This window comes from Mirounga angustirostris, unplaced genomic scaffold, assembly GCF_029215605.1.
Source record: "Mirounga angustirostris isolate CCGP_5_RB_7025 unplaced genomic scaffold, mMirAng1.0.hap1 SCAF_13, whole genome shotgun sequence".
Lineage (NCBI taxonomy): Eukaryota > Metazoa > Chordata > Mammalia > Carnivora > Phocidae > Mirounga > Mirounga angustirostris.
The window spans coordinates 103,005,114-103,018,369 of NW_026991721.1; positions in this window are offsets into that span (position 1 = coordinate 103,005,114).

The window sequence follows — 13,256 nt, forward strand, 5'->3', positions numbered from 1 at the left end:
AATAGTCCATGTAGATTATTGAGAATCTATATGCCCTACATGCATGCAAGGTTTCTGAAATAAGAGTTCAGGGAAAAGGGAATCGTGTGTGTGCAGTATATGCTACAGCAGTGTGTGAGGACAGTTACCATCTATCAAGTGCATGCCACATGCCAGCAACGAGCCAGCTTCCTGATAGACACCCGGAGGCTTAGAAGTATAGGGAAGCATTTGAAGAAAGAAGGGTCCACACAATTATCTCCCCCAGGCAGCTGATTTGAAATCACATTCACAAGGAGGACCAGCAGATGAGAAGCTGCTGTAGATAACAGAGGCCCATAGATGAAGTAGACCAAAGGTCGCATGTGCACAGTGCTGGTTGTAAGTTCAGTCTTCAATCTCTCTCTCTCTCTCTCATACTAGACAGTCTTCAAGAACATGAGGGAGCTACAAGAGAGATTACCCACCCCATCTGAGTGGGAGAGCAAGCCATCCCCTGAGAATTCTAGTGATGATGCTCCGTTCCCATATTTTCAGAATAAGACACTGAACAAACGTTCTGATTCAGTAGCCAGAACACCTGGTGTAATCTGGAGTTGACTTCTCAAATCCTGGTACTTATGAATATTTAGATGTGTTTCATATCAGTGTAGTTCTACCTGAGAATCCTGAGTGCTCCACGCATCCATATGGTTTGGTGGTAGGTCATGCTGGTGATAATATTTTATTTTATTTTTATTTTTTATAGATTTTATTTATTTATTTGACAGAGAGAGACACAGTGAGAGAGGGAACACAAGCTGGGGGAGTGGGAAAGGGAGAAGCAGGCTTCCCGCTGAACAGGGAGCCTGATGTGGGGCTCGATCCCAGGACTCTGGGACAATGACCTGAGCCGAAGGCAGACGCTTAACAACTGAGCCACCCAGGCACCCCTGGTGATAATATTTTTTAAAATCTTACTGCTTTGCAGGAAAAACAGAATGGCACTGTACACCAGGTGGGAACAATGGAATACTGGGTTCCCTGTGTCTGAAAGAATCATCTTCTGCCTGAAAGAGTCTTCCCACCTCCTCAATTTCTCCTCAGGTTCTTTCCTTCTGCTGGAATAGGGGGTGGAGGGGGGGGGGGTTATAGCGCTATTTTATATTCCATTTGCTGCTCTCTGTTCTTGTCATTTCTGCTTTTTCATGCACCTTTATCAAGGTCTGGGGATGCACATGGGAGAACTAAATGATGAGATTTTAGGCGTCCCGGGAAGGGCAGTCTGCTGAGCACAGATTTCTACCAGCCTGCTTATGTTGGGTGCCTGCCTATATTACACCATTGGTTATGTTCCTTTGGGGTTTCTTGGGATTTAACTTACCAGATAAGCTAAAACCTGTGTGTGGGAGGGTGAGAATGGGAGTGTTGAGGGGATGAAGAGAGAAGGGAGTGAGAAGGGATGGTGGGTAAATGAGATGTGCCCTTGGAAGTACTGTCCTAGAACAACCCAGAAAGTCTGAGAGTCTAAGATAGGAGACAGGGACCCAGGGATGGGGAAAAGGAAGACCCAGGCATCACCTCCTAGGAATACACATGCACATTGTCCTTTCTTCCTGGGGAAGCTCCTATTTCTCAACCCATCACTTACTGCTGTCATTCAGGGATCTGTACTTGACCTTCTCCTCTCCTCTGGTGACCCCATTCACACTGGGGGCTTCCATTGCTATCTGTGTGTTGGAGCCTCTCAACACTAAATCCCTAGTGCAGATGCTCATTCCTGAATGTCTCCTTGTGGATGTCCCAGAGACACCTCAACTTCAACAGGTACAAATACAAACTCTCCACTTCTCTCCCTTGCTCCCGTCCTCCACCCATGCCTTGTAGGCAGACCTGTTTCTTTCACCTTATTTCCCACCTCCAGGAAGAGCACTGACACATAACCAGGAGGCTGTGCCCAAGCAGATGTCACCCTCACCAAGTCCCCCACCTCCACCGAGACACCTCACCCTTTCCTGTCTCCCCCCCCTTGTCACCAATCGTACTGCCACCGCCTAAGGTGAGCCTTCCACATTTCTTACCTGGAATCCTGATAACGTCACCTCTAGGCCCACCTCTCCCATCCATGCTAATTCTTTCTCATGACCTCATGCCTTTGCGCATGTTCTCACTCACTGAAATAAGCATCATTATAACAACTATCATTTACTGAGTTTTTTTCTCTTTTCCATATATTTTCTGCAATCCTCATGGTAATCCTGCAAAGAATCTGTCATTACTCAGGAAGTAAACTATATACCTGACATTCAGATCCAGGGCTTACCAATTCTCAAGCTTTGCTCTTTTCACTACTGTTTCAGCCTTTTCTCTATACCCTCACCCAGCCACTCTGCCTCCTATTTCTCTGCTTGCTCATCATCAATTCCTACCCACTTCCAGTACTGAAGCTAGGAGTAGCTTCTCTGAGACATCCTTTTCAAATTCACACTCAACATGTCACAATCTATTTTATGTGCCTCTAAAAGCCTCTAACAGGCTTTCATTAGATCCTTTGTTACCCTCCAAGACTGTGAATATCTTGAAGATGGAGATAGTCCACATACATATATCATTCTTCTGACCTTTCTCTCTCCATTCCTGCCTTCTTCTGAAAGGGATTTAAGGCTATGAGAGTAAATATTGGGTCTTTAATCTTTTATTCCCACTACTTAGAGCAGCTCCTGATACATACAATGCATCAGGTAAGGTTTTATTAATGAATGAATGATACTAATAAAACTCTGTGAAGTAGAAGCAGGATTATGGAAATCTCTATTTTAGTGAAGAGGAAAGTAAAGTTCAGGCAGGGTGGACATGTCTGCTCAAGGACAACTTAGCAACAAAGTCAGGACCTGAATATTTGTCTCTTAGTCCAGTGACACAAAGCAGCACCCCAACTTTTATGGGTTTGCTTTGTTTCTGCCTCAGGGGTGTCTGTTCTTTCTCTTCCTTTCTTATCAAGTCACTCTTCTGAAAAGAGGCCCGGGGTTACCCCTGTGCTTCATCCATACCTTATTACACACAAACATTCAGAAATTTACTTTTTCCTCCTTCTGTTCTCGTTTAGCAATTCACCCATTCCCTCATCTCCTTCTGGAAATGGGGTTACCTTCCAATAAGGCAACAATAGAAGTCTACTTCTCAATTTTCCCACCTACACCTTATCTTTGCCATGTGTCTTGCCTCTAAATGATAGAGCACATGCCTTTCCAGTCAATCAACAGCAGAGACCATCAGCTCTTAAAGCAATGCTGTTGGTGTCAATTATGAATTGACTGACATTCGGCTCTCGTCAAAAGCTTGATAGAGGCAGGCAATATTTGGCAATGTCCAAGAGATTGATGAACTATTAGCTCTTCATTGTTTTTCAAAATTCATCCCTTTATCCAATTAATCCATGGGCAAATTACCTAACCACTCTAAGACTCAGGTTCTTCTTCTATAATAAGAATAATTATAGTAATACCTACATCATATGGTTATTGTGAAGGTTAAATGAGTTAATTCACATAAATGCTTGCAATGCCTGGAACAGATTTACACTTATGGGACTGCTGTTCTTCATTCTCTAGGCTTTCAAAGAGGGTTGAAAGTTATATTTGAAAAATATAAATTTTTATAAGATAGAAACTGCCATTGAGGACATTTTTATTCAAATTTCCTTTTGGGAAGAATGTTAGAAAGAAACCTTACAGATCTCCACATAAAAAAAAAAAGTTTGTCTTTCCTATGAATTGCCAGGTTTCCTTTTCCAGCAAGTAAGCTATATATGAACAAAACCTCATCATATTTCCATCTCTGTTTTAGAAGCTAAGAAGTTTAGAGCTAAGTGTTATGTTCAAAGGATAACTTTCCTAATACCATCTTTGTTTTGTTATGTGCCTTTTATTTTTTCATTTTTTAGTGCTTCTAATCTCATTATAACCTATCTCAAATAATTTTTTGAAGTCCTAGAAAAATCAGTTCCTAAATAAACATAAATGAATATACCAGGCACAAAAGACAACTTATCAGCCTTTAGCCACACATCAATCTTTCCATCAACAATGGCAGACCCTGCATTTAAACAAAGGGGAACTGTGGTAGGTAGAATTCTAAGATAGCTGAGATTCCCACACCCCCCAAAAACAGGCCCTGATAATTTCCTCACCTTGAGTAAGTGGAATCTGTAAAAGCGATAAGATTTCTCATGATTAGTTCTATAATCAGTTGACTTTTAGTTAATCTAAAGTGGGGTTATCTGGGTGGTCCTGACCTACTTGGGTGAACCTTTTAAAATAAAGCAAAAGTGTCAGAGTGGCCTGCTAGCTTCAGGGAAGAAAGCCAACAACAGTTATATTGCAAATTGCTTATCACAAGGACAATGAGGATAGCACCTGAGAGTTGAACGCAGCCCCCAGCTAACAGCCATCAAGAAAATGGAGGGTCATAGTCCTAAAATTACAAGGAAATGAATTCTGCCAAAAACATCACCGAATTTGGAAGAAAACTTTTATCTCTGGATGGGGATTTAGCCTATGTGACCCCTTGATTTCAGCCACGTGAGACCCTGAGCTGTGCCTGGACTTTTGACCTAAAGATATTTTAAGATAATAAATAGGTATTATTCTAAGTCACTAAGTTTGTAGTAATTTGTAATAATTTGTTAATGCAGTCAAAGAAAACAAATTCACATTTCTAATAAACTAAAACTAAAGTTGTAAACAATTTTGATAGTATAAACAGCTATGATTTATCACCAATTCATTGTTGAGGATGCACCAATTCTCTTTCCCAAGGGATAGTAATAGGCAATATGGAGAGAGGGAGAGAGAAACACCATGCCAGGTGGGAGTCATATTACATTTTCTAATCTGTTATAAGTTATATACTTATATATATAATACTTAGGTAAGTCTATATACGGCATATATATACACACACACGTATAGAGTCTATACACGCACACACACACACATGTATATAGTGCTCAAGTTAGGCAGCACCATTTCCACTAGATTCTGTTGGAGTGAATTGTTATTTTGGCCCATATTGAAGGGGAAGGAAAATAGATTGCATATTCTGGATGGCAGGGGTATCAAATAATTATCAAACATGTTTTAAAAACTCCACATCTTCTAGTGCCCCTTACTTAGCATAGGTCCGTGTTCTTACATTTTCTGAGTTCTAGGTAATGTTATCACGTGTGGCTTTGTGTAACTACTTCCACAACTGAGATAGGGGACCATACAGCCCCCAGAGGGCTCCCTGGTGCTCCTCCTTTAGCCATGCTTCCTTCTCCCTCCTAACTCTTGGCAACCATTGATTTCCCTTCCATCTCTATAATTATGTTAGTTCAAGAATATTAAATAAATGGAATCATACAGTATATAAACTTTAGAGAATGGCTTTTTTTTCATTCAGCATAATTTCCTTGAGGTCCATCTAAGTTTTATGTATTTACAGTTCATTCCTTTTTGCTATTGAGTAATATTCCACGATATGGATGCACCACAACCGGTCAGCCACTGAAGGCCGTTTAGGTTGCTTTCAATTTTTGGTTATTATGAATAGAGCTGCTCTAAGCATTCATTTTCAGGTTTTTGTATGAACCCAAGTTTTTATTTCACTGGGATAAGTGCCTAGAGTGCAAATTCTGGCAAATTATTTTCCAAGGTGGCTGTTAAAATCATTTGTCTTTGTATTTCCGCCAGTAATGTATGAGTGATCCAGTTTTTCTGAATGCTCACCAGCATTTGGTGTTACAACTAGTTTTTTATTTTAGCCATTATGACAGTTTTGCCTGACATCTCATGGTTTTAATTTGTAGTTCTTTAATGGCTAATGATGTTGGATATCTTTAAATGTGTTTATTTTCCATTGGCATATTCTCTTCATTGAGATGTGTGTTCATGTCTTTATCACTTTCTAATTGTTTGTTTTATACTGTTGAGCTTTGATAGTTCTTGATATCGTCTAGACACAAGTCCTTTGTTCAATATATGGCTTGCAAATATTTCCTCAGTCTTCAGCCCATCTTTTCTTCCTCATAACTGAATATTTTGCGGAGGAAAAAAATCCTGATTTTGATGAGGTATAACTTGTTGACTCCTCCTTTTATGAATTGTGCTTTTGAAGTCAAGTCTAAGAATTCTTACTTAAGTCCTATAACCTGAAGATTTTTTTTCCTAAAAATTTTATAGTTTATATTTTTAGATCTATAGTCAAAACTTGTTTCATGACTTAACATATGAACCATTTTGATAAATGTTTCATTATCACTTGAAAAGACTGTTATCTTACTTAGCTGAGCTCTTCAGACCTTCTATATCTTTACTGATTTTTTTGTTTTCTTTTTTTATCAATAACTGAGAGAACTATAAAACCCACAAAAATGATCACATATTCTTGCATTTCCTTTTTTATGCTGTCAACTTTGCTTTGTAAATCTTGAAACTACATCATCAGAAAAGTGCAAATTTATTAATGTTATCCATAGTTAATGAATTGATCTGTTACTAATTATGAAATATGCTGCTTATCTCTCATAATACTTCTTAACTTAAAATCTGTTTGTTTGATATTAATATACCTACACCAGCCTTCCTTTGGCTAGTTTGCATGGTATATCTTTTTACATTCTTTCATTTTCAATTTTTTTTGTGTGTCCTTAAAGTGTATACCCTGTGAATAGCATATGGTTGTATTTTTTTTATCCCAATCCAACAATTGTCTTTTAACTAAAATGGGTATTTGTCTACATTTAATGTAATGACTGATATAATTGAATTTAAGTCTACCATCTTGCTATTTATTTTCCATTTGTCCCATTTTTTCTTTCTTCCTTTAAACCTTTTTTTAAAATTTTATTGACTAATAAAATCTTTTATTATTACTTCTTATTAGCACCTTAAAAACAAATTCTTTTGATAGCTATCCTAGAAGTTATAACATGAATTTTTAATTTTTTACTATCTACCTTAAATTAGTACTTCTATCATTTCCTGAGCAATCCAACAATCTTACAACAATTTAACTCTATTTCCCTCTTCTTTTTGTATTATAATGTTAAAAATATTGATTTGTTATAAAAATCCAATATTATTTTATAACTATCCACATATTAACCCTTTCTACTGCTCTTAATTTTTTCCTGTAGCTCTGAGCTTACACTTTGTTTCATTTTTCTTCAACCTGAAGAACTTCCCACAGTACTTCTTAAAATGTGGATATGTGATAGATTCTTTCAGTTTTTATTCACCTGAAAATATCTTGATTTTTCCCTCATTTTTAAAGATATCATTCGGTATAGAATTTTAGATAGCCCCCCCCCTTTTTTTTCTCTTTCAGCACTTTAAAGTTGTTAAACAATTGTCTCCTGGATTTCATGGTTTCTGTTTCAAAGTTAATGATAAATCTGATTGTTGTTCTTTTGAAGACTGCTGGCTGTTCTCTTTCCCTCTGTCTTCTTTAAAAGTTTTCTCTTTTCTGGGGTGCCTGGGTGGCTCAGTCATTAAGTGTCTGCCTTCAGCTCAGGTCATGATCCCAGGATCCTGTGATTGAACCCCACACCGGGCTCCTTGGTCAGTGGGGAGTCTGCTTCTCCCTCTGCCTCTGCTGCTCCCCCTGCTTGTGCTCTCTCTCTCTGACAAATAAAATCTTTAAAAAAAGAAATAAAATAAGAGTTTTCTCTTTTCTTTGAATGTAGTAGCATGACTACCATGTGCTTAGGTATGTTTCTCTTTGCATTTATTTAGCTTGAAATTCACTGAGATTCTTAAATTTGTGGGTTGAAGTTTTTCATTGATTTTGGGGAAAAAATTACCATTATCCATGCAAACATTGCTCATCCACTATCTCAATTTTCTCTACTGTCCTTCAGGGACTTCCTTTACTTACATGTCATGTTTTTTACCCATGGTTTTTCATATAACTCTTACATTGTACTCTTTATTCCCATTTTTTCCTTCTCTGTGCTATAGTTTGGATTGACCTATCTTTAAGTTCACACATCACAGTTACTGCTTATAAACCTATCCAATGAGTTTTCATTTCAGACATTTTCTTTTGCTACTTGAGAATATCTGTTTGATCCCTTTCTGTGGTTTCCATTCTTTGTTGAAGTTCTTCATATTTTCATCAAATTTGTCCATATTGTCTTCAAATTTCTTTAAGATATGAGATATATCCACTTTGAAGTCCTTATCGACTTACTTTATTATCAGAAGTAGCTGTGAGTCTGCTTCTAATATTTTTCCTCATGAATATTGATTACATTTTCCTTCTTTGTCTTGTGTCTACCAAGCTGTACATTGTACTTCGTATGGAAAGTAACTGCAGAGATGCCAGGTGGCATTTCCCACCAGGACAGTGATCCCATGACTCCCCATCATGGAGTAGGGGTTAGAAGGTGATTCATTAATTTAATCAGTGACTGCGCTGAGTAAAGTCTGGTTTGCAGGTTAAAAAAGACTAACTCTATCTCTGGTTCTTCCCTTTACCCCAACTGTGTCCTTCTCTGGGTTTTGGTTGAGAACTCAATAATTCTCTATCTCCGCAGACCTGAGAGCCAGTGGGAGAGATTGTCTGCCCTTCAGAGAATTTTATCTTGGCTCTTTGGCTCCCTGCCCAATGTCATTTCCAGCTTCAGGGACAATCTTGAGGACCAGACAGCCGTATGTTGGAAGCAGGAATCCTTCCTTAAGTGTAACTTTGTTTCCTAAAGAATGTGCGACTGCAGGAGATTGGAATATTCCTTACAGATCCTGAAAACCCTCCAAATAGACTCAAAATTTAGTTAACATATTCTGGAGAAACAAGTTGGGATATTTAGGGTTCCTGAAGCTTCCAAATCTATGATGATTAAAAGATTTGCTGACTCATTTGTCTTCTTTCTAAAGCTGATTCTCAACTCATACCTAGAATTGATGAAGGATAGCTGGAAGAAAGGCAGGCAGGGACAAGGGGCCCCTGACCTAAGAGGAAACCACCCTTAAAAGGATTTTACACTACCCTGGAGGAGCCCTTCTCCGTTTCCCACCTGACAGGTAGATGACAAAAACTTGATTGGGTGACAGATGCATGGAGGGTTAATCAGATTAAAACAGCCAGCCAACAAGCCCATAGAAACCCCTAGACTCCGGAGGCAACCCTCTCAGGTCTCCACCCTCTTTGGGAGCTTTGTACTATCGCTCAATAAACTTTGCACTGCTGCCCACCACTCTTCATCTGATCTACCTCTTCATTCCTCCGCATGACCAAGAATTGTGGCACCAAAGGGAAAGAAAATCCTGTAACAGAATCAGCAAATACATCCTAGGAAAGAAGTGACTGATGGAAGACTGTTCTTGTCATAAGGACTCTTCCATCTCTGGAATTTTAGTTTATTGAATATTCTTTGCAGCTATCGCTCTTGAATGTCTTTAAAAATATGATTTTTTTTTTTTTTGCAAATTGGGTTGTTTATTTCTTGCATAGGAATGGTGGTATGGCATAATCTATATTTCATTCACATCTGAAAATCCTACATACTTCTTTTTAAAACTTTTCTTTTTCAATTAATACTGAAAATGCTATTCAATAACAGGTATTTTAAAGAATGTAGGATAGTATCCTGTCATGCGTATTTTCAAGATTTATTTAATAAATATTTATTTCTTTCCCCTCTCCTTTCCATCCTTCAGAGATTCCAATTGTACCCTATTAGGCCACCTGAAGTTGTTCCTATAAATATTCTTATTGTACTTCAGTGATATGGTTAATTTTCTTTGAAATAGTTCAGTCCTTTCTGGGGTTATAAACTTGTTAGGTGGGGCAGAACACATTTTTTTTTTTAAAGATTTATTTATCTATTTTAGAGAAAGAGAGAGAGTGCAAGAGCACCACATGAATGGGGGTGGAGAGGGGCAGAGGGAGAGGGAAAGAGAGGATCTCAAGCAGACTCCCTGCTGATCATGGAGCCTGAAGCGGGGCTAGGCACCAGCTCAATCTCATGACCCTGAGATCATGCCCTGAGCTAAAACCAAGAGTCATATGCTTAACCGACTGAGCTACTCAGGTGCCCCAGAGCAGAAAACATTTAATCTAGGACTAATTTTCTAGTACTACTGAAGCAAATCTTTTTTGCTGACTCCATCTGTGTTGATAAACTTTATGAATCCACTTGACTAAACTAGGGGATGCCCAGATAACTGGTAAAACATTATTTCTGGGTGTGTCTATGAGGGCGTTTCTGAAAGAGATAATCACTTGTATTGGTTGACTGAGTAAAGAAGATTACTTTTGACAGTGTGGGTGGGCCTCATCCAATCTTTTTGAGAGCCTGGATAGAACAGAACTGTGGAAGAAGGATGAATTTGCTTTTATGCTTGAGCTGAGATATCCATCTTCCCCTGCCCTTGGACACCAGTTCTCCTGGTTCTTGGACCTTGAGACTTGGACTGTGACTTACACCATTGGCCCCTTAATTCTCCAGCCTTTAGACTTGGAATAAATCACATTGCTGGCTTTCCTGGTTCTCCATCTTACAAACTGAACATCATGGGACTTTTCAGTCTCCATAATTGTGTGAGCCAGTTCCTACAGTAAATCTCTTTGGACGTTTTAGTGCCTCGCTTTGGGCAGTGTCTTCTCACACATGATCTGATAAGTACTCTCAACTGAAGACTCAAAGAAAATTCTCTGTAGATCTCTGAAGCTCTCTCTGTGTGCAGCTCTCTACTCTCCAATACACTATTTTGTGAAGTCCAGCCTCCTTTGTTTTCCCATTGTCCCAGCTCTATCTTTTCAACTCGGGGTTAATGGAATCTTCCTAATTTCCCTTCCCTGTGCTATTGTGTGTGAATTCTCTCCAGGTAGTAAATTGGTGTAATCATAGGGCTCACTTTGGTTTCCTGACTCTCAGAGATCACTATCCTATGTTTTCTGATATCCGACATCTTGAAAACTGTCTTTTCATATATTTACTTTAGTTTTTAAATTATTTCTTGGGGTAGGGTAAACCTAGTCCTTGCTTTTCCCTCTGGCTGTTAGTGGGAATCTTGTCAAATCATTTTATTTTAGAAAATATTTACAAACGTTGTCTTTTCAAACTCAATTTCATTATAGATAAGTAATTCTTCCTTTCTACATTCTAATAATTATGATTAGTATAAAAATGTAAGTAGCAATTAGTGTTACACAGGGTTCCTCCCGTCATTTTAAATCTATTTTCACTTGATCTAATTGGGTCCCAACGAAAAGTAAATATTCTTCAATGAATAGTTCTCTCTAGGAAATCCGCTTCTCAAGGATTGATAGGGTCATAGAATTTCATTACTGGAAGGCTCATTTGAGTTTATTTTTGGCCACTCTTGTTTTATGATGAGGATACTGAGGCTCAGGCTGAGGGGATTCTTCAACACAAAGCATCACTGACTGATATTTGGCCAAAGTAAAACATTATAGATTTCTACAAGCAGGCCCTCAGCTTATGATTTGGTTACATTTAACATGTAAAATTTTAATTTAGGTGGTTGTGATGCAGGATATATTTTCCATAGAAATAATGCAATGGGTTTGGCTCTATATTGTTGACATAGTATTATAAACACAGGTACATTTTAAGTTAAATATCTTTTGTAAGCTGATATTTGAACCAGTCATTGGTGCTACTGGAAGAAAATGTATTTGGGTTCTGAATTACAATGCAAAGAAATCACCTTCCTTTCTTGGTTACTGCTATGTTTCTGACAGCTATTTTAGTTGACAGGAGTTCCATCCATGTATTTTTTTCCCTTGCCAGCAAATTGTTAACTTACTCTGTCTCTTCATCAGCATTAAAACTTTCTCTTGAGTAAAAAAACAAAAGACATCTTCCTGGGAAAACACAGGGTGCTTGGATTTAGGCTGAGTATATTCTCAGAGAAATGTATCTACATTTCTGTGTATTATTCAGTGGTTGTATGTTGGAGACTTCCTGTATCTGTCAGGCTGAATTACCCCTAGGCTATCTGGTTTGTATTTTCTTTGCACACAGTTCTATATCAAGTGTTACAGGGAAGAGAAATGAAGAAAACAAAATAATCCCATTAAACAATTATAATTCTAGAAACTTACTCTAATGAGATTATTAGAAAAGTATGAAAAGGCATTTGCACAAAGTCGTTTGTCTGGGTGCTGTTTATAATAACAAAAGTGAGAAGCAACTTAATGCCCATCAACTGGAGAATGGCTAAATACATCATTGCATATCCATCCATACAAGTATAAACTTTGCAGTCATTATAAATGATGATATTCTATATTTATGAATATAAAAAGATATCCATAAAGAGCTAGTAAGTGAAAAGAAAGTTAAAGCAGCTTTTAATTTTTTAAAAATTTTATGTAGGCTTGTGCATGCACATATATGTCTATGTGTGAATGTGTGAGTATGTAAGTGTGTGTGCTAAGAGTGGATTGCCTATAAGCTTATTAATCAAAAGGTTAGTATAGTTACTTCCCTGGTTGATGGGACTTTGTATTATCTGCTTCCTTCTTCATGGTTTATTTTATTTACAAATTTTACTACAAATTGTACATGACTTTTTACTCTAAAGAAAAAAGAAAAAAAAAGACTTTCATTCTGAAAAAAAAATTAAGAGAATACACACTCTGTGAGAATCCAGTTAGGAGTCGAATGCAATCAACGAAGAATATAAGACAATACTGTATATAAACAAATACCATAAGTCACTAGATGTGGAGCAACACGAGTTGGGAAGAGAGGAGAAGACACAGGAATTTTCCAGAGGAAATAAGACCGGATTTGAGCTTCGAGAGGAGACACAGACACTGGGTAGGGAGAGAGAAAGGACAGTATTTCAGGCAGAGTGGGCAATATGAATAAGAAAGGAAGGTCTTATCTGGTGGGCTGGTGTTGTTTAGTGACAGAAGATGAAATTGCACAGAAAATTCAGAACCAAAGTATTTTCTAAAATCTGCAACAGCCACAGCATGCACATGTGATTGTGTTAACCTGTTTTGGGTAAATTAATTAATTAATTAATTTATTTATTGAGAGAGAGCACAAGCAGGGGGAGGGGCAGAGGGAGAAGCAGACTCCCCACTGAGCAGGGAGCCCAATGCGGGGCTCGATCCCAGGATCTGGGATCATGACTTGAGCCAAAGACAGATGCTTAACTGAATGAGCCACCCAGGCGCCCCCAGACTCTTTTTTTTTTTTTAAGATTTTATTTATTTATTTGAGAGAAAGAGAAAGAACATGAGCGGGGGAGAGGGGCAGAGGGAGAGAGGGAGAG